Source organism: Pelophylax lessonae, assembly GCF_965119305.1.
Source record: "Pelophylax lessonae genome assembly, chromosome: 12".
In the NCBI taxonomy this organism is placed as follows: Eukaryota; Metazoa; Chordata; class Amphibia; order Anura; family Ranidae; genus Pelophylax; species Pelophylax lessonae.
The window spans coordinates 190,837,053-190,856,939 of record NC_138779.1 but is presented as its reverse complement, the minus strand read 5'-3'; the positions used below and the strand labels follow the sequence as shown (position 1 = coordinate 190,856,939).

Genomic DNA, 19,887 nt, shown 5'->3' with positions numbered 1-19,887 from the left:
TATAAATATGCACTGTTACTGTAAAAATGACACTGGCAGGGAAGGGGTTAATTTTATTGGAGAGGGAGGGGTTAATGTATGCCTGGTGCTTACTGACGTGTGGGGGGGGAGGTGACTGAGTGACACAGGGACAGGTCGCATGTTCAGCTATGCTGAACACTGCAATCTGTTACTCCCTGTCACTTAGGAGATCCGCCCGCTCTGTTTACACAGGCGGGCGGATCTCCAAACTGGATTCCCCGACGATCGGGGCAGAGCAGTGGCAATCGCCGCCGCTCCTCTCCTGGCCCGACTCCCGCTGTGAATGAAAACAGCAGGAGTGCGCCGCCTACAGGGGGAGGAGTCTAGAGACGTAGGTCTACGTAGCTAGACGATCACGAGCCACTGTGCCGCAGTAGCAGCACAGTGGCTAGTGGTAAAGAGGTTAAAGACCACAACATACAGGGGGATACAATGTACAACATACAGGGGTATACAATGTACGGTTAACAGCAAACACACACACACATCATAGGTTGAACTGGATGGACGGATGTCTTTTTTCAACCTCACTACCTATGTAACTATGTAATGAGAAAAGGCCTCATTAAGTGCCGGTTCACACTAGTACGACTTGTCAGGCGGTCCATTGATTGCTACAGGAACCGTTATAATAGGAGCGACACAAGTCGCTCCGACTTAGAAAAAGGTTTCTGTACTACTTCGGGGCGACCTGGAGCGACTTGCATAGACATTCATTTTATGAAGTCCGTCCAAGTCGCGCCGAAGTCGCGGTGCACGCAACTTCACAGGTCGCCCCCGAAGTCGTGCCGATTCACTGTGAACCGGCACTAACACAAACATTAACATAATAAATAAAAGGATTGTAATAAAAATAAATAAAATATTATAATAAATAATCATTGCGGTAACTTATATAGTAGCTCGTCATCACGCCATTCCGTTTGGAATGGGGTAACACACATTTTGAACTGGGTCCTTTATTCATTATGTTATAATAAATTATTTTAATGTGTTTTATGCACTGCATGCAATTTTGGATGTAGGAGGGCGCTATGGTGTTAGTTTTGGGTGCAGCACTGCTATATTCATTTAGATTGCATATGTATTGGATATGGCAGTTTCCATGATTTGGTATTCATTTGGATGGGGAGATTCATGATTTTTAAGAGGGACAAATCAATTTCTATAAGGGGAAGATTTATTAGGTATTAGATTTGGGAACATAATTTATCCAATAGAAAGAAAGGAGGAGGAGAGAGTTGTTTTTTCTTGCACATGATTAGGTAATTGTTGAACACTGACAGGCGCTTAGGGCTCTTTCACACACTGAGACCGTTGGACGGACTCCGTTTTTCTCAGCGGGTGATTGCTGTCAGTTCCCCATGCATCTCTATGGGGGAAATCGGATGGGAACGGACCGTCGGTCCGTTCTCATCCAATCCGATCCGCAGGACGGATGGAAAATAGGGTTTCCATTCGTCCAGATTTGCGAAAAAATTTGAAAAAGATCTGCGATTTTTTTTTTCTTTTGCGGGACTGCGACATTGCGGCAGACAAATCGGACCCCCTGACTGACATTTTTGACACTTTTGGGGGTACCAGTGACATTAGTACAGTAATCAGTGCTAAACATATGCACTGTTACTGTAATAATGACACTGGCAGGGAAGGGGATAACTTTATTGGTGATCAAGGGGTTAAGTGTGTTCCTAGGGGTGTGATTCTAACTGTTAGGGGGCGTGGTTAGTGAAGTAATCACAGAGACATGCGATCCTATATAGCAGGATCGCATAGCCTCTGTGATTACTTCAGGGTGAATGACAGACGGCTGCGTTTACATCAGCCGTCTGTCTTTCTCCCTCTCCTATGGGAGATCGCGAGTGGCCGGCGGACATTGGAGCCGCCAGTCACACACGCGGGCTAGGCAGGGAATGAGCGTATTTTGATTGGTTTGCGCAAAAGTTATCGCAGTTACTAACTACGGGAAATGTATGTCATTTTTATTGTTTTTTTTTTTTAACGAGTAATGGCGGCGATCTGCGTTTTTTTTTTGCGAGACTGCGACATTGCGGCAGACAGATCGGACCCTTGACTGACATTTTTGACACTTTTGGGGGTACCAATGACATTACTGCAGTAATCAGTGCTATACATATGCACTGTTACTGTAAAAATGACACTGGCAGGGAAGGGGTTAACTTTTATTGGAGAGGGAGGGGTTAATGTATGCCTGGTGCTTACTAACGTGTGTGGGGGGAGGTGACTGAGTGACAGAGGGACAGATCGCAGGTTCAGCTATGCTGAATCCTGCAATCTGACCCTGCCTGTCACATAGGAGATCCGCCCGCTTTGTTTACACAAGCGGGCGAATCTCCACACTCGATCCCCGGGGATCGGGGAATGAGCGGTGGTGATCACCGCCGCTCCTCCCCTGGCCCGACTCCCGCTGTGACTGAATACAGCGGGAGCGAGCCTCCTGCGGCGCGCGCGCGCCGCCCACAAGCGGAAGCGTCCAGCGACGTAGGTCTACGTCGCTGGACGATAACAAACCACTTTGCCGCAGTAGGGTCAACGTGACCGGTCGGCGAGTGGTTAAAAATCTCCATAGGCGACGCTTTAAAAAATTGTACTGGTTACCAGTTTAGAGTTACAGAGGAGGTCTAGCACTAGAATTATTGCTCTCACTCTAACGATCGCAGACAATACCCATGTGTGGTTTGAACACCGTTTACATATGTCGGTGCAAATGAACTTCTTCCGGACCAGCCGCCACATTTTACTGCAGCAGGCTGGCTCTCCCACGCGAACCTCCGTGAAAGAAGGAAGAGTGAGGATGGTCTATACAGAGTATGGAGCAGTCAGGGAAACCATTTACAAGTCCTTTTCACCCATCAAGTGCCATGGAAGCTCTATTGGGTGGGAAACCAGATCTGATAGCAGAAACGTTTCTGTGAGTTTCCCTGCTTTCCTTCACCAGAATGAGTCCTGGGAAGGGGAAAGGGTGAGCATTCTTTAGTTGGGGTGGCACGAGTAATGGCCACTCAGGGGTCCAAATCGGTTTAACCCCTTCATACCGAGGGATTGCAAATATGAAGCCTCGGTTTCAAGGGGTTGTACTGGGGTTACGCCTGCAGTTACAGGGATCACCCCGGTACCATTGTTTGGAGCCGGCGGTTAGCTTTCTTGGAATAATAACCGATGTGGCTGAGTAGCCGCTTGGTTGTTATTAAAGGGAATGAGGGGGACAACCGCCCCCCCCCCCCCCCACACGGCCTTCCACAGCTCACCCGGCTCTCCAGTCCCACCGGGGGAAGCAAGCTACCAGCTGACACATCCACCGGCTGGCCAAAGAGCCAAACAAAGCCTCTGATCTGGTCTCCCATGTATAGACCGAGACGCAATGTCATGACATCACTTTCGGTTACTGGAGCCTTAAAGTCCCCAGATTTAAAAAAAAAGTTACAGCATTCAAAACAGCCAAACTTGGTGTTTTGAATACTTTTAACCACTTAAGCCCCGGAAGATTTTACCCCCTTCCTGACCAGGGGGTATTTTGCGATTCGGCACTGCGTGACTTTAAAGGACAATTGCGCGGTCGTGCGAGACACTGTACCTAAACGAATTTGGCATCCTTTTTTTCCCACAAACAGAGCTTTCTTTTGGTGGTATTTGATCATGCGCTATAAACAAAAAAAGAGCATCAATTTTGCAAAAGTAACAATATTTTTCACATTTTTTTATATGAAATTCCCCCAAAAAATGTAAAAATCTAAATTTTTTAGCATTTTAGGCCAATTTGTTTTATGCTACATATTTTTGGTAAAAAAAAATTGCAAAAAGCGTATTTTGATTGGTTTGCGCAAAAGTTATTGCGTTTACTAACTAAGGGAAAGATTTTTGTAATTTTTGTTGTTTTTTTTTTTAACGCGTAATGGCGGCGATCTGCGATTTTTTTTGCGGGACTGCGACATTGCGGCGCAGAGATCGGACTCTTGACTGACATTTTTAACACTTTTGGGGTTACCAGTGACATTACTACAGTAATCAGTGCTATACATATGCACTGTTACTGTAAAAATGACACTGGTAGTGAAGGGGTTAACTTTATTTGAGAGGGAGGGGTTATGTGTGTCCCTAGGTCCCTGATTCTTACAGTGATTGGCTGTGGCTTGAGGTGTAGGAACGGTGATCAACGGTCCTACATAGTAGAACCGTATGATCACTATTCCTACACAGGGGAGAATGACAGACGGCTTGTTTACATCAGCCGCCTGCCTTTCTCCTGCTGTCACGGACGATCGCGAGTGCCCAGCAGACATCGGAGCCTCACAGGCTAGTGACGTACCCATACGTCACTTTGCCTGTGAGGGGCTGACCGCCGCAGTATATGTACTTGCGGCGGTCGGCAAGTGGTTAAGTGCAGAGGATGGGTTTGGGGTCTTTTAGGCCCCAGATCCCTCCATAAAGAGTATCTGTCACTGCCTATTATTGTCACACGGGATGTTTACATTCCTTGTGACAGCAATAAAAGTGAGCAAAACATTTATTTATTTATTTTAAAGGGACCGTGTAAAAAATAAAAAAAAAATTATAAAGTACCTCGTCCCTCCGTGATTGTGCACAAAAGCGAATGCATATATAACCACTTCTGGACCAGAAGGATTTTCCCCCTTAATGACCAGGCCACTTTTTGTGATTCCGCACTGCGTTACTTTAACTGACAAATGTAAAGCGCTGCGTAAACTGCTGGCGCTATAGAAATCCTGAATAACAATAATAATAATAACTGCGCGGTCGTAGGACACTGTACCCAAATACAATTGATGTCCTTTCTGTCCCACAAACAGAGCTTTCTTTTGGTGGTATTTGATCACCTGTGTGATTTTCTTTTTTTTTTGATCATGTGCTATAAACAAAAAAAAGCGACAATTTTGAAAAAAAAAAAAAGCAGTATTTTTCACTTTCTGCTTTATAACATTCCCAATAAAATTAAATTTAAAAATCAAATTTTTTCATCATTTTTGGCCAATTAGTATTCTGCCACATATTTTTGGTAAAAAAAATCCCAATAAGTGTATTTTGATTGGTTTGCGCAAAAGTTATCGCGTCTACAAACTAGGGGAAAAATTTGTTATTTTTATTTTTTTTTACTAGTAACGGCGGCGATCTGCATATTTTTGGCGGGACTGCGACATTGCGGCGGACAGATCGGAACCCTAACTGACATTTCTGACACTTTTGGGGGGTGCACTGTCACAGTAATAATGGCACTGGCAGTGAAGGGGTTAACACCAGGGGTGATCAAAGGGTTAAATGCGTACCTAGGGAGTGATTCTAACTGTGGGGGGGCAGATAGTAAACATAGAAGCAGGGCTCCTGTGATCCGAAATCACAGGACGACAGTTGCCCTGCTTCTGTCAGTAACAGAGGAGCGGTGCGCCGTGTTTACATCGACACACCACCTTCTGTCACTCCCCGCAGCGATCGTGGGGTTCCCTGCGGCCATGGGACCCGTAGCCGAGCTGCGGGGGGAGGAGAATGGGCGCGGAATCGTGCCGCCAGCGGCACGCACGCCCAGGACCGCTCCCGCGAGCCGCTGTAATACTACGGAGGTTCGCGTGGGAGAGCCAGCCTGCCGCAGTAAAATGCCACGGCTTGTCGGAAGCAGTTAATTTGCACCGCCATATGTAAACGGTGTTCAAACCACACGCGAGGTATTGTCTGCGATCGTTAGTGCTAGACCTCCTCTGTAACTCTAAACTGGTAACCATTACATTTTTTTAAAGCGTCGCCTATGGAGATTTTTAAGCACTGTAGTTTGTCGCCATTCCACTAATGTGTGCAGTTTTAAAGCATGAAATTTTAGGTATCTAGTTACTCGGTGTAAAATCATCTTTCACATTATACAAAAAATTGGACTAACTTTACAGTTTTGTTTTTTTCTAATTCATAAAAGTGTATTTATTCACCGAAAAATTGTGTTTGAAAGACCGCTATGCAAATACTGTGCGACATAAAATATTTCAACCACCGCCATTTTATTCTCTAGGCTAAAATATATATATATAGTGTTTGGGGTTCTGAGTAATTTTCTAGCAAAAACACAGATGTTTTCTTGCAAGCAGCAAATGTCAGGAAAGGACATGAAGGGGTTAACCCTTGAAAAGCTGGAGAAACCAAATCTGACAGCAGCAGAGTTATGCCCCGTACACACTTGTCGAAAATTGGCAGTGATCGGCCGATTTTCGGCTTGTTAGTATGATGCTTCCGATAACCGACTCCGACTTTTCGGCCGAAAAAAAATCTGGTGTGCAGACTATAAAATTTTTGTTTGCCGTCAACATAACGGCCGATTTTCGTTCAGTACAGATTTCGACAGGGAAAAATCTGATGAGCAAGTTTGGGCATGCTCAGTGAAGAAAAAACACAAAGAAATCAAACCAACACATGACATCACTTCTGAAGTAGAATTTTGTTGGCCGAGAAAATTTGTGTGCAGTCTAGGCACATTCCAACCAACAAAACACAACTTGGACAAAAGTCGGACGATCGGTCGGCCAACAATCGGTGCGTGTGTACGGGGCTTTACTGAGAGAGTCCAGGGAGGGTGACAAACAAAGGTATTTCAGCCTCCTGAGGTCACGAGACGCGCGTACAGCGTACAGCGGCCTGGCAAACGCAATGACTGTCCGAAATGCGCATAGACTGTACACCCAAAGAGTTTCACCAGGGTAAAAAATGTCCCCTACTTTTGTTAACTGGGTAAATAACATCCCTTCTGTTTGTATTAATGAGGTAAATAATGTCCCTTAAATTGGTGGTAGTGGGGCAAAAAGTGTCCCTTATATTGGTTTTAATGGTGTAAATAATGCCCTTTATATTGGTGTTAATGGGGTAAAAAATGTCCCTTACAATGGTGTTAATGGAGTAAATAATGTGGGAAAATAATGTCCCTTAGATTGGTGTTAATGGGGTAAATAATGTCCCTTATATTAATTATAATGGGTTAACCATTTATAAAAATAACCATAATAATAATATAATGTCCCTTATATTGGTGATAATGGTGTAAATAATGTCCCTTATATTGGTGATAATGGTGTAAATAATGTCCCTTATATTGGTGATAATGGTGTAAATAATGTGGTAAATAATGTCCCTTATATTGATTCTAATGGGGTAAATAATGTCCCTTATATTGATGCTAATGGGTTAAATAATGTCCCTTATATTGGTGATAATGGAGTAAATAATGTGGGAAAATAATGCCCCTTAGATTGGTGTTAATGGGGTAAATGATGTCCCTTATATTAATGATAATGGGTTGACCACTTATAATAATAACCATAATAATAATAATATAATGTCCCTTATATTGGTGATAATTAGTAAATAATGTCCCTTATATTGGTGATAATTAGTAAATAATGTCCCTTATATTGGTGATAATTAGTAAATAATGTCCCTTATATTGGTGATAATTAGTAAATAATGTTCCTTATATTGGTGATAATGGAGTAAACAATGTGGTAAATAATGTCCCTTATATTAGGGTTAATACGGTAAAATCATAGTATCTCTTATATTAGGGTTAATGTGGTACAGTGGCAGTTGGTATATAAATGATTGCTCAGGGCTTGTCTGCCAGAACAGTTTGCTCTCAGCATCAGTTCAGTTGGTTCGCAGTGAAGCTCCAGACAATGGAATTTTACATGAAATTTGCAGGCGTTTTTCTTATCCTTTTAGCTTCAACAGTGCAGAGCACATCTGCACGTCCTAGTAAGTTATAGATTATTGATTAATTAATGATTAATATGATTTTATAAGCAGATTATACATGTTCAATGTTGCCCTATTCTGAAGAACCGCTTCACTATCAGCCACTATTCCCCCCAGTTATTCAGATTTTAGAGCTGTAGTCTAACTGACGATAACTCCTTCATGCAGCGCTCTATTCCAATTTTATTTTCTATAATTTTTTGAGACAGAAAGATCTTTTTTTTTTTTTTTTTTTTGAATGCGGGAGACATTCACACATCAATTATTGGTAATACGTATATTATCTTCATGTATTTCACCTTTAGGGAGTCATTTACACCATTCATGCATGAAAACTGATGGGGAAAATGTGCAGATTTCAGGAGACATCAGTTTATATCAGAGTACATCAGTTATGTGTCATGTTCATACCAATGGTAATGTCATGTCAGGTTTTTTTCAATGCTGAAAACTGCACTGGCAGTCACATCGGTCACATGATCGGAAAGCTCCCGATTGTAGGTATGCATCGATGTCGTGCCGAAATAGGTTTCCCCTTGCTTTCGGCTGTGATCGGAACTCCGCCCCTTCAGCCCGATGCAATCCAGCGCCTCCCATCTTTATTCACCCTGATCCCGCCCCCGATGCAGCCACATTGGTACCCGCCGGTAACTGTGCTGGAAACGCTCAAGGAATGCGCGCTCCACCCAAAATTCGTTAAGGTTAATGGGATCTGGGCCAAATCGGGTGCAGTACATATTTACATAAACAGTCCACATTTTTATATAACAGTTTTTCTAATGAAAGGGAGCATTGATAGTTTCAAAAAACTATTAGATGGGCACCTTAACCACTTTACCACTAGAGCATTTTGCTGTCTTACGTCCAGGCCACTTTTTGCGATTCGGCGCTGTGCAACTTTAACTGACAATTGCGCGGTCATGCGACGCCGTACCCAAACTAAATTTACGTCCTTTTTTTCCCACAAACAGAGCTTTCTTTTGGTGGTGTTTGATCACCTGTGCGATTTTTACTTTTTGCGCTATAAACAAAAAAATGCGTTTATTTTGAAAAAATATCAATATTTTTAACATTTTTTTATATGAAATTCCCAAAAAAGATGTAAAAACCAATTTTTTTTAAAAATTTTGGCCAATTTGTTTTCTGCTACCTATGTTTGGTAAAAAAAATCGCAATAAGCGTATTTTGATTGGTTTGCGCAAAAGTTATTGCGTTTACTAACTAAGGGAAAGATTTCTGTCATTTTTGGTGTTTTTTTTTTAACGAGTAATGGCGGCGATCTGCGATTTTTTTTTTTGCGGGGCTGCGACATTGCGGCGGACAGATCGGACCCATGACTGACATTTTTGACACTTTTGGGGGTACCAGTGACATTACTGCAGTAATCAGTGCTATAAATATGCACTGTTACTGTAAAAATGACACTGGCAGGGAAGGGGTTAACTTTTATTGGTGATCAAGGGGTTAATGTATGCCTGGTGCTTACTAACGTGTGTGGGGGGGGGTGACTGAGTGACACAGGGACAGATCGCAGGTTCAGCTATGCTGAATCCTGCAATCTGACCCTGCCTGTCACATAGGAGATCCGCCCGCTTTGTTTACACAAGCGGGCGAATCTCCACACTCGATCCCCGGGGATCGGGGAATGAGCGGTGGTGATCACCGCCGCTCCTCCCCTGGCCCGACTCCCGCTGTGACTGAATACAGCGGGAGCGAGCCTCCGGCGGCGCGCGCGCCGCCCACAAGCGGACGATAACAAACCACTTTGCCGCAGTAGGGTCAACGTGACCGGTCGGCGAGTGGTTAAAAATCTCCATAGGCGACGCTTTAAAAAATTGTACTGGTTACCAGTTTAGAGTTACAGAGGAGGTCTAGCACTAGAATTATTGCTCTCACTCTAACGATCGCAGACAATACCCATGTGTGGTTTGAACACCGTTTACATATGTTGGTGCAAATGAACTGCTTCCGGACCAGCCGCCACATTTTACTGCAGCAGGCTGGCTCTCCCACGCGGACCTCCATGAAAGAAGGAAGAGTGAGGATGGTCTATACAGAGTATGGAGCAGTCAGGGAAACCATTTACAAGTCCTTTTCACCCATCAAGTGCCATGGAAGCTCTATTGGGTGGGAAACCAGATCTGATAGCAGAAACGTTTCTGTGAGTTTCCCTGCTTTCCTTCACCAGAATGAGTCCTGGGAAGGGGAAAGGGTGAGCATTCTTTAGTTGGGGTGACACGAGTAATGGCCACTCAGGGGTCCAAATCGGTTTAACCCCTTCATACCGAGGGATTGCAAATATGAAGCCTCGGTTTCAAGGGGTTGTACTGGGGTTACGCCTGCAGTTACAGGGATCACCCCGGTACCATTGTTTGGAGCCGGCGGTTAGCTTTCTTGGAATAATAACCGATGTGGCTGAGTAGCCGCTTGGTTGTTATTAAAGGGAATGAGGGGGACAACCGCCCCCCCCCCCCCACACGGCCTTCCACAGCTCGCTCGGCTCTCCAGTCCCACGGGGGGAAGCAAGCTACCAGCTGACACATCCACCGGCTGGCCAAAGAGCCAAACAAAGCCTCTGATCTGGTCTCCCATGTATAGACCGAGACGCAATGTCATGACATCACTTTCGGTTACTGGAGCCTTAAAGTCCCCAGATTTAAAAAAAAAGTTACAGCATTCAAAACAGCCAAACTTGGTGTTTTGAATACTTTTAACCACTTAAGCCCCGGAAGATTTTACCCCCTTCCTGACCAGGGGGTATTTTGCGATTCGGTACTGCGTGACTTTAAAGGACAATTGCGCGGTCGTGCGAGACGCTGTACCTAAACGAATTTGACGTCCTTTTTTTCCCACAAACAGAGCTTTCTTTTGGTGGTATTTGATCACCTGTGTGATTTTTTGATCATGCGCTATAAACAAAAAAAGAGCATCAATTTTGCAAAAGTAACAATATTTTTCACATTTTTTTATATGAAATTCCCCAAAAAAAAATGTAAAAATCAAAATTTTTTAACATTTTAGGCCAATTTGTTTTATGCTACATATTTGGTAAAAAAAATTGCAAAAAGCGTATTTTGATTGGTTTGCGCAAAAGTTATTGCATTTACCAACTAAGGGAAAGATTTTTGTAATTTTTGTTGTTTTTTTTTTTAACGCGTAATGGCGGCGATCTGCGTTTTTTTTTTTTGCGGGACTGCGACATTGCGGCGGACAGATCGGACCCTTGACTGACATTTTTAACACTTTTGGGGTTACCAGTGACATTACTACAGTAACCAGTGCTATACATATGCACTGTTACTGTAAAATGACACTGGTAGTGAAGGGGTTAACTTTATTTGAGAGGGAGGGGTGGTGTGTGTCCCTAGGGGCGTGATTCTAACTGTGATTGGCTGTGGCTTGAGGTGTAGGAACAGTGATCAGCGGTCCTACATAGTAGATCTGTATGATTACTGTTCTTACACAGGGGAGAATGACAGGTGGCTTTGTTTACATCAGCCGCCTGCCTTTCTCCTGCTGTCACGGACGATCGGGACTGCCCGGCAGACATCGGGTCCGCCGGGCACACGCGCGGGGGGGTCCGTGACCGAGTGGGAGCGTGCCTCCGGCGGCGCGCGCTCACTCCCCGGAGCCTCACAGGCTAGTGACGTACCCATACGTCAATTTGCCTGTGAGGGGCTGACCGCCGCAGTATATGTACTTGCAGCGGTCGGCAAGTGGTTAAGTGCAGAGGATGGGTTTGGGGTCTTTTAGGCCCCAGATCCCTCCATAAAGAGTACCTGTCACTGCCTATTATTGTCACACGGGATGTTTACATTCCTTGTGACAGCAATAAAAGTGATCAAAACATTTATATTTTTTCTTTTTAAAAGGGACCGTGTAAAACAAATAGAAAAAAATTATAAAGTACCTCGTCCCTCCGTGATTGTGCACAGAAGCGAATGCATATATAACCACTTCTGGACCAGAAGGATTTTCCCCCTTAATGACCAGGCCACTTTTTGTGATTCCGCACTGCGTTACTTTAACTGACAAATGTAAAGCGCTGCGTAAACTGCTGGCGCTATAGAAATCCTGAATAACAATAATAATAATAATTGCGCGGTCGTAGGACACTGTACCCAAATACAATTAATGTCCTTTTTGTCCCACAAACAGAGCTTTCTTTTGGTGGTATTTGATCACCTGTGTGATTTTCTTTTTTTTTTTATCATGTTTTTTGATCAAAAAAAGCAGTATTTTTCACTTTCTGCTATATAACATTCCCAATAAAATTAAATTTAAAAATCAAATTTTTTCATCATTTTTGGCCAATTAGTATTCTGCCACATATTTTTGGTAAAAAAAATCCCAATAAGTGTATTTTGATTGGTTTGCGCAAAAGTTATCGCGTCTACAAACTAGGGGAAAGATTTGTCATTTTTATTTTTTTTTACTAGTAACGGCGGCGATCTGCATATTTTTGGCAGGACTGCGACATTGCGGCGGACAGATCGGAACCCTAACTGACATTTCTGACACTTTTGGGGGGTGCACTGTCACAGTAATAATGGCACTGGCAGTGAAGGGGTTAACACCAGGGGTGATCAAAGGGTCAAATGCGTACCTAGGGAGTGATTCTAACTGTGGGGGGGCAGATAGTAAACATAGAAGCAGGGCTCCTGTGATCCGAAATCACGGGACGACAGTTGCCCTGCTTCTGTCAGTAACAGAGGAGCGGTGCGCCGTGTTTACATCGACACACCACCTTCTGTCACTCCCCGCAGCGATCGTGGGGTTCCCTGCGGCCATGGGACCCGTAGCCGAGCTGCGGGGGAGGAGAATGGGCGCGGAATCGCGCCGCCAGAGGCACGCACGCCCAGGACCGCTCCCGCGAGCCGCTGTAATACTACGGAGGTTCGCGTGGGAGAGCCAGCCTGCCGCAGTAAAATGCCACGGCTTGTCGGAAGCAGTTAATTTGCACCGCCATATGTAAACGGTGTTCAAACCACATGTGAGGTATTGTCTGCGATCGTTAGTGCTAGACCTCCTCTGTAACTCTAAACTTGTAACCATTACATTTTTTTAAAGCGTCGCCTATGGAGATTTTTAAGCACTGTAGTTTGTCGCCATTCCACTAATGTGTGCAGTTTTAAAGCATGAAATTTTAGATATCTAGTTACTCGGTGTAAAATCATCTTTCACATTATACAAAAAATTGGACTAACTTTACAGTTTTGTTTTTTTCTAATTCATAAAAGTGTATTTATTCACCAAAAAATTGTGTTTGAAAGACCGCTATGCAAATACTGTGCGACATAAAATATTTCAACGACCGCCATTTTATTCTCTAGGCTAAAATATATATAATGTTTGGGGTTCTGAGTAATTTTCTAGCAAAAACACAGATGTTTTCTTGCAAGCAGCAAATGTCAGGAAAGGACATGAAGGGGTTAACCCTTGAAAAGCTGGAGAAACCAAATCTGACAGCAGCAGAGTTATGCCCCGTACACACTTGTGGAAAATTGGCAGTGTATTTTCGGCCAACAACCGATCGGCCGATTTTCGGCTTGTTAGTATGATGCTTCCGACAACCGACTCCGACTTTTCGGCCGAAAAAAATCTGGTGTGCAGATTATAAAATTTTTGTTTGCCGTCAACATAACGGCCGATTTTCCTGCAGTCAGTACAGATTTCGACAGGGAAAAATCTGATGAGCAAGTTTGGGCATGCTCAGTGAAGAAAAAACACAAAGAAAACAAACCAACACATGACATCACTTCTGAAGTAGAATTTTGTTGGCCGAGAAAATTCGTGTGCAGTCTAGGCACATTCCAACCAACAAAACACAACTCTGGACAAAAGTCAGACGATCGGTCGGCCAACAATCGGTGCGTGTGTACGGGGCTTTACTGAGAGAGTCCAGGGAGGGTGACAAACAAAGGTATTTCAGCCTCCTGAGGTCACGAGAAGCGCATACAGCGTACAGCGGCCTGGCAAACGCAATGACTGTCCGAAATGCGCATAGACTGTGCGCTCAAAGGGTTTCACCAGGGAAAATAATGTCCCCTACTTTTGTTAACTGGGTAAATAACATCCCTTCTGTTTGTATTAATGAGGTAAATAATGTCCCTTAAATTGGTGGTAGTGGGGCAAAAAGTGTCCCTTATATTGGTTTTAATGGTGTAAATAATGTGGGAAAATAATGCCCTTTATATTGGTGTTAATGGGGTAAATAATGTGGGAAAATAATGTCCCTTAGATTGGTGTTAATGGGGTAAATAATGTCCCTTATATTGGTGATAATGGTGTAAATAATGTCCCTTATATTGGTGATAAAGGAGTAAATAATGTGGGAAAATAATGCCCCTTAGATTGGTGTTAATGGGGTAAATGATGTCCCTTATATTAATGATAATGGGTTGACCACTTATAATAATAACCATAATAATAATAATATAATGTCCCTTATATTGGTGATAATGTTGTAAATAATGTTCCTTATATTGGTGTTAATGGGTTAAATAATGTCCCTTATATTGGTGATAATGGTGTAAATAATGTCCCTTATATTGGTGATAATGGAGTAAACAATGAGGTAAATAATGTCCCTTATATTAGGGTTAATACGGTAAAACCATAGTATGTCTTATATTCAGGTTAATGTGGTACAGTGGCAGTTGGTATATAAATGATTGCTCAGGGCTTGTCTGCCAGAACAGTTTGCTCTCAGCATCAGTTCAGTTGGTTCGCAGTGAAGCTCCAGACAATGGAATTTTACATGAAATTTGCAGGCGTTTTTCTTATCCTTTTAGCTTCAACAGTGCAGAGCACATCTGCACGTCCTAGTAAGTTATAGATTATTGATTAATTAATGATTAATATGATTTTATAAGCAGATTATACATGTTCAATGTTGCCCTATTGTGAAGAACCGCTTCACTATCAGCCACTATTCCCCCCAGTTATTCAGATTTCAGGGCTGTAGTCAGCTCCTCCCAGCTCCGCCTCTCCAGCCGATCAGTACTCCGCCCAGCTCCTCCCAGCTCCGCCCCTCCAGCCGATCAATGCTCCGCCCAGCTCCGCCTCTCCAGCCGATCAATACTCCGCCCATTGTCTCTCGTGGAATCTATTTACAAAACATTACAGCACTTTATTCCCCCTGACCCCGCCCCCGTGCGCGCCCCCGATGCAGCCATTCAGTTTAGTAAAACATTAAACACACATAGTACAGTATATGAGATGATATAATGGCACACATATATGTTACATGTATATGAGATGATATAATGGCACACATATATGTTACATGTATATGAGAGGATATAATGGCACACATATATGTTACATGTATATGAGATGATATAATGGCACACATACATGTTACATGTATATGAGATGATATAATGGCACACATACATGTTACATGTATATGAGATGATATAATGACACACATATATGTTACATGTATATGAGAGGATATAATGGCACACATATATGTTACATGTATATGAGAGGATATAATGGCACACATATATGTTACATGTATATGAGAGGATATAATGGCACACATATATGTTACATGTATATGAGATGATATAATGGCACACATACATGTTACATGTATATGAGATGATATAATGGCACACATACATGTTACATGTATATGAGATGATATAATGACACACATATATGTTACATGTATATGAGAGGATATAATGGCACACATATATGTTACATGTATATGAGAGGATATAATGGCACACATATATGTTACATGTATATGAGAGGATATAATGGCACACATATATGTTACATGTATATGAGATGATATAATGGCACACATACATGTTACATGTATATGAGATGATATAATGGCACACATACATGTTACATGTATATGAGATGATATAATGACACACATATATGTTACATGTATATGAGAGGATATAATGGCACACATATATGTTACATGTATATGAGAGGATATAATGGCACACATACATGTTACATGTATATGAGATGATATAATGGCACACATACATGTTACATGTATATGAGATGATATAATGGCACACATATATGTTACATGTATATGAGATGATATAATGGCACACATATATGTTACATGTATATGAGAGGATATAATGGCACACATATATGTTACATGTATGTGAAGATGAGAGGCTCTATTCAATGCAAATCCCATCACTAGAAGACAGAAAATGATCAGACATACATGAAGGGAATACAAAGTGTTGTCACCCTCCCTGCACTCTCTCAGTAACATTGCTGCTGTCACATTTGGTTTCTCCAGCTTTTCAAGGGTTAGTTAACCCCTTCATGTCCCTTTCTGACATTTGCTGCTCGCAAGAAAACATCTGTGTTTTTTTTGTGCTAGAAAATTACTCAGAACCCCAAACATTATATATATATATATATTTTAGACTAGAGAATAAAATAGCGGCCGTTGAAATATTTTGTCGCACAGTATTTGCATAGCGGTCTTTCAAATGCAATTTTTTTGTGAATAAATACAATTAGAAAAAACAAAACTGTAAAGTTATTCCAATTTTTTTGTATAATGTGAAAGATGATTTTACACCGAGTAACTAGATACCTAAAATGTCATGCTTTAACCACTTTAGCCCCGGAGGATTTGGCTGCTCAAAGACCAGGCCCTATTTTGGGATTTGGCACTGCGTGACTTTAACGGACAATTGTGCGGTCGTGCGACGCTGTACCCAAATGAAATTGTCACATGGGATGTTTACATTCCTTGTGACAGCAATAAAAGTGATCAAAACATTTTTTTTTTTTTTTAACCACTTAAGCCCCAGAAGATTTTACCCCCTTCCTGACCAGGGCCTATTTTGCGATTCGGCACTGCGGGACTTTAACGGACAATTGCGCGGTCGTGCGACGCTGTACCTAAACAAATTTGATGTCCTTTTTTTCCCACAAACAGAGCTTTCTTTTGGTGGTATTTGATCACCCGTGCGATTTTTTGATCATGCGCTATAAACAAAAAAAGAGCCACAATTTTGCAAAAATAACAATATTTTTCACATTTTTTTATATGAAATTCTCAAGAAAAAAAATGTAAAAATCAAAATTTTTTAACATTTTAGGCCAATTTGTTTTCTGCTACATATGTTTGGTAAAAAACAAAATCACAAAAAGCGTATTTTGATTGGTTTGCGCAAAAGTTATTGCGTTTACTAACTAAGGGAAAGATTTTTGTAATTTTTGTTGGTTTTTTTAACGAGTAATGGCGGCGATCTGCGATTTTTTGAGGGACTGCAACATTGCGGCGGACAGATTGGACCCTTGACTGACATTTTTGACACTTTTGGGGGTACCAGTGACATTACTACAGTAATCAGTGCTATAAATATGCACTGTTACTGTAAAAATGACACTGGCAGTGAAGGGGTTAATTTTTTTTTGAGAGGGAGGGGATAAGTGTGTCCCTAGGGGCGTGTTTCTAACTGTGATTGGCTGTGGCTTTCATGTGTAAGAACAGAGATCAACGGTCCTACATAGGAACCGTATGATCGCTATTATTACACAGGGAAAAATGACAGGCGGCTGTGTTTACATTAGCCGCCTGCCTTTCTCCCGGTGTAACGGACGATCGCGAGTGCCCGGCGGACATCGGGGGTGGGGGGTCCGCTCGCTCCCTAGATCCCCACAGGCTATCGACGTAGCTCTATGTCGCTTTGCCTGTGAGGGGCTGACCGCTGCAGTAAATAGTCATGCGGCAGTCGGCAAGCGGTTAAAGGGGCCGCGTAAAAAAAAAAAAGAAAAAATGTATAAAGTACCTCGTCCCTCCGTGATTGTGCACAGAAGGGAATGCATATATAACCACTTCTGGACCAGAAGGATTTGCCCCCTTAATGACCAGGCCACTTTTTGTGATTCCGCACTGCCTTAATTTAACTGACAACTGCGCGGTCGTGCGACGCTGTACCCAAATACAATTGATGTCCTTTCTGTCCCACAAACAGAGCTTTCTTTTGGAGGTATTTGATCACCTGTGCGATTTTTTTTATTTTTTTTTTATTATGTGCTATAAACAAAAAAAGAGCGACAATTTTGAAAAAAAAAGCAGTATTTTTCTCTTTCTGCTATATAACATTCCCAATAAAATAAAATTTAAAAATCTATTTTTTTCATCATTTTTGGCCAATTAGTATTCTGCCACATATTTTTGGTAAAAAAATACCAACAAGTGTATTTTGATTGGTTTGCGCAAAAGTTATCGCGTCTACGAACTAGGGGAAAGATTTGTCATTTTTATTTTTTTTTACTAGTAACGGCGGCGATTTGCAATTTTTTGCGGGACTGCGACATTGCAGCGGACAGATCGGAACCCTAACTGACATTTTTGATACTTTTGGGGGGTGCACTGTTACAGTAATAATGGCACTGGCAGTGAAGGGGTTAAAACCAGGGGTGATCAAAGGGTTAAATGTGTACCTAGGGAGTGATTCTAACTGTTAGTGGGGGGGGGGCAGATAGTAAACATAGAAGCAGGGCTCCTGTGATCCGAAATCACAGGATGACAGTTGCCCTGCTTCTGTCAGTAACAGAGGAGCGGTGTGCCGTGTTTACAACGACACGCCACCTTCTGTCACTCCCCGCAGCGATCGTCGGTTTCCCTGCAGCCATGGGACCCGTAGCCGAGCTACGGGGGAGGAGAATGGGCGCGGAATCGCGCCGCCAGCGGCACGCATGCCCAGGACCGCTCCCGCGAGCCGCCGTGATACTACGGAGGTTCGCGTGGGAGAGCCAGCCTGCTGCAGTAAAATGCGGCGGCTGGTCTGGAAGTAGTTAATTTGCACCGCCATATGTAAACGGTGTTCAAACCACACGCGAGGTATTGTCTGCGATCGTTAGTGCTAGACCTCCTCTGTAACTCTAAACTGGTAACCATTATAATTTTTTAAAGCGTTGCCTATGGAGATTTTTAAGCACCGTAGTTTGTCGCCATTCCACGAATGTGTGCAGTTTTAAAGCATGAAATTTTAGGTATCTAGTTACTCGGTGTAAAATCATCTTTCACATTATACAAAAAAATTGGACTAACCTTACAGTTTTGTTTTTTTCTAATTCATGAAAGTGTATTTATTCACCAAAAAATTGTGTTTGAAAGACCGCTATGCAAATACTGTGCGACATAAAATATTTCAACGACCGCCATTTTATTCTCTAGGCTAAAATATATATATATAGTGTCTGGGGTTCTAAGTAATTTTCTAGCAAAAATACAGATGTTTTCTTGCAAGTGGCAAATGTCAGAAAAGGACATGAAGGGGTTAACCCTTGAAAAGCTGGAGAAACCAAATCTGACAGCAGCAGAGTTACTGAGAGAGTCCAGGGAGGGTGACAAACAAACGTATTTCAGCCTCCTGAGGTCACGAGACATGCGTAAAGCGTACAGCGTCCTGGCAAACGCAATGACTGTCCGAAATGCGCATAGACTGTGCGCTCAAAGGGTTTCACCAGGGTAAATAATGTCCCCTACTTTTGTTAACTGGGTAAATAACATCCCTTCTGTTTGTATTAATGGGGTAAATAATGTCCCTTAAATTGGTGGTAGTGGGGCAAAAAGTGTCCCTTATATTGGTTTTAATGGTGTAAATAATGTGGGAAAATAATGCCCCTTAGATTGGTGTTAATGGGGTAAATGATGTCCCTTATATTAATGATAATGGGTTGACCACTTATAATAATAACCATAATAATATAATGTCCCTTATATTGGTGATAATGGCGTAAATAATGTCCCTTATATTGTTGATAATGGTGTAAATAATGTCCCTTATATTGGTGATAATGGTGTAAATAATGTTCCTTATATTGTTGATAATGGTGTAAATAATGTCCCTTATATTGGTGATAATGGTGTAAATAATGTCTCTTTTATTGGTGTTAATTAGTAAATAATGTCCCTTATGTTGGTGTTAATGGGTTAAATAATGTCCCTTATATTGGTGATAATGGCGTAAATAATGTCCCTTATATTGGTGATAATGGGGTAAATAATGTCCCTTATATTAATAATAATGGGTTAACCACTTATAATAATAACCATAATAATAATAATATAATGTCCCTTAT

At 42.2% G+C, this 19,887-nt stretch overlaps 1 protein-coding gene across 1 annotated transcript in view; it reads right to left on the bottom strand.

Moving 5' to 3' along the window:
- LIPE (lipase E, hormone sensitive type) overlaps window positions 1-19,887 on the bottom strand; it is a 328,286-nt gene that overhangs the window by 140,959 nt on the left and 167,440 nt on the right. The window lies entirely within an intron of this gene.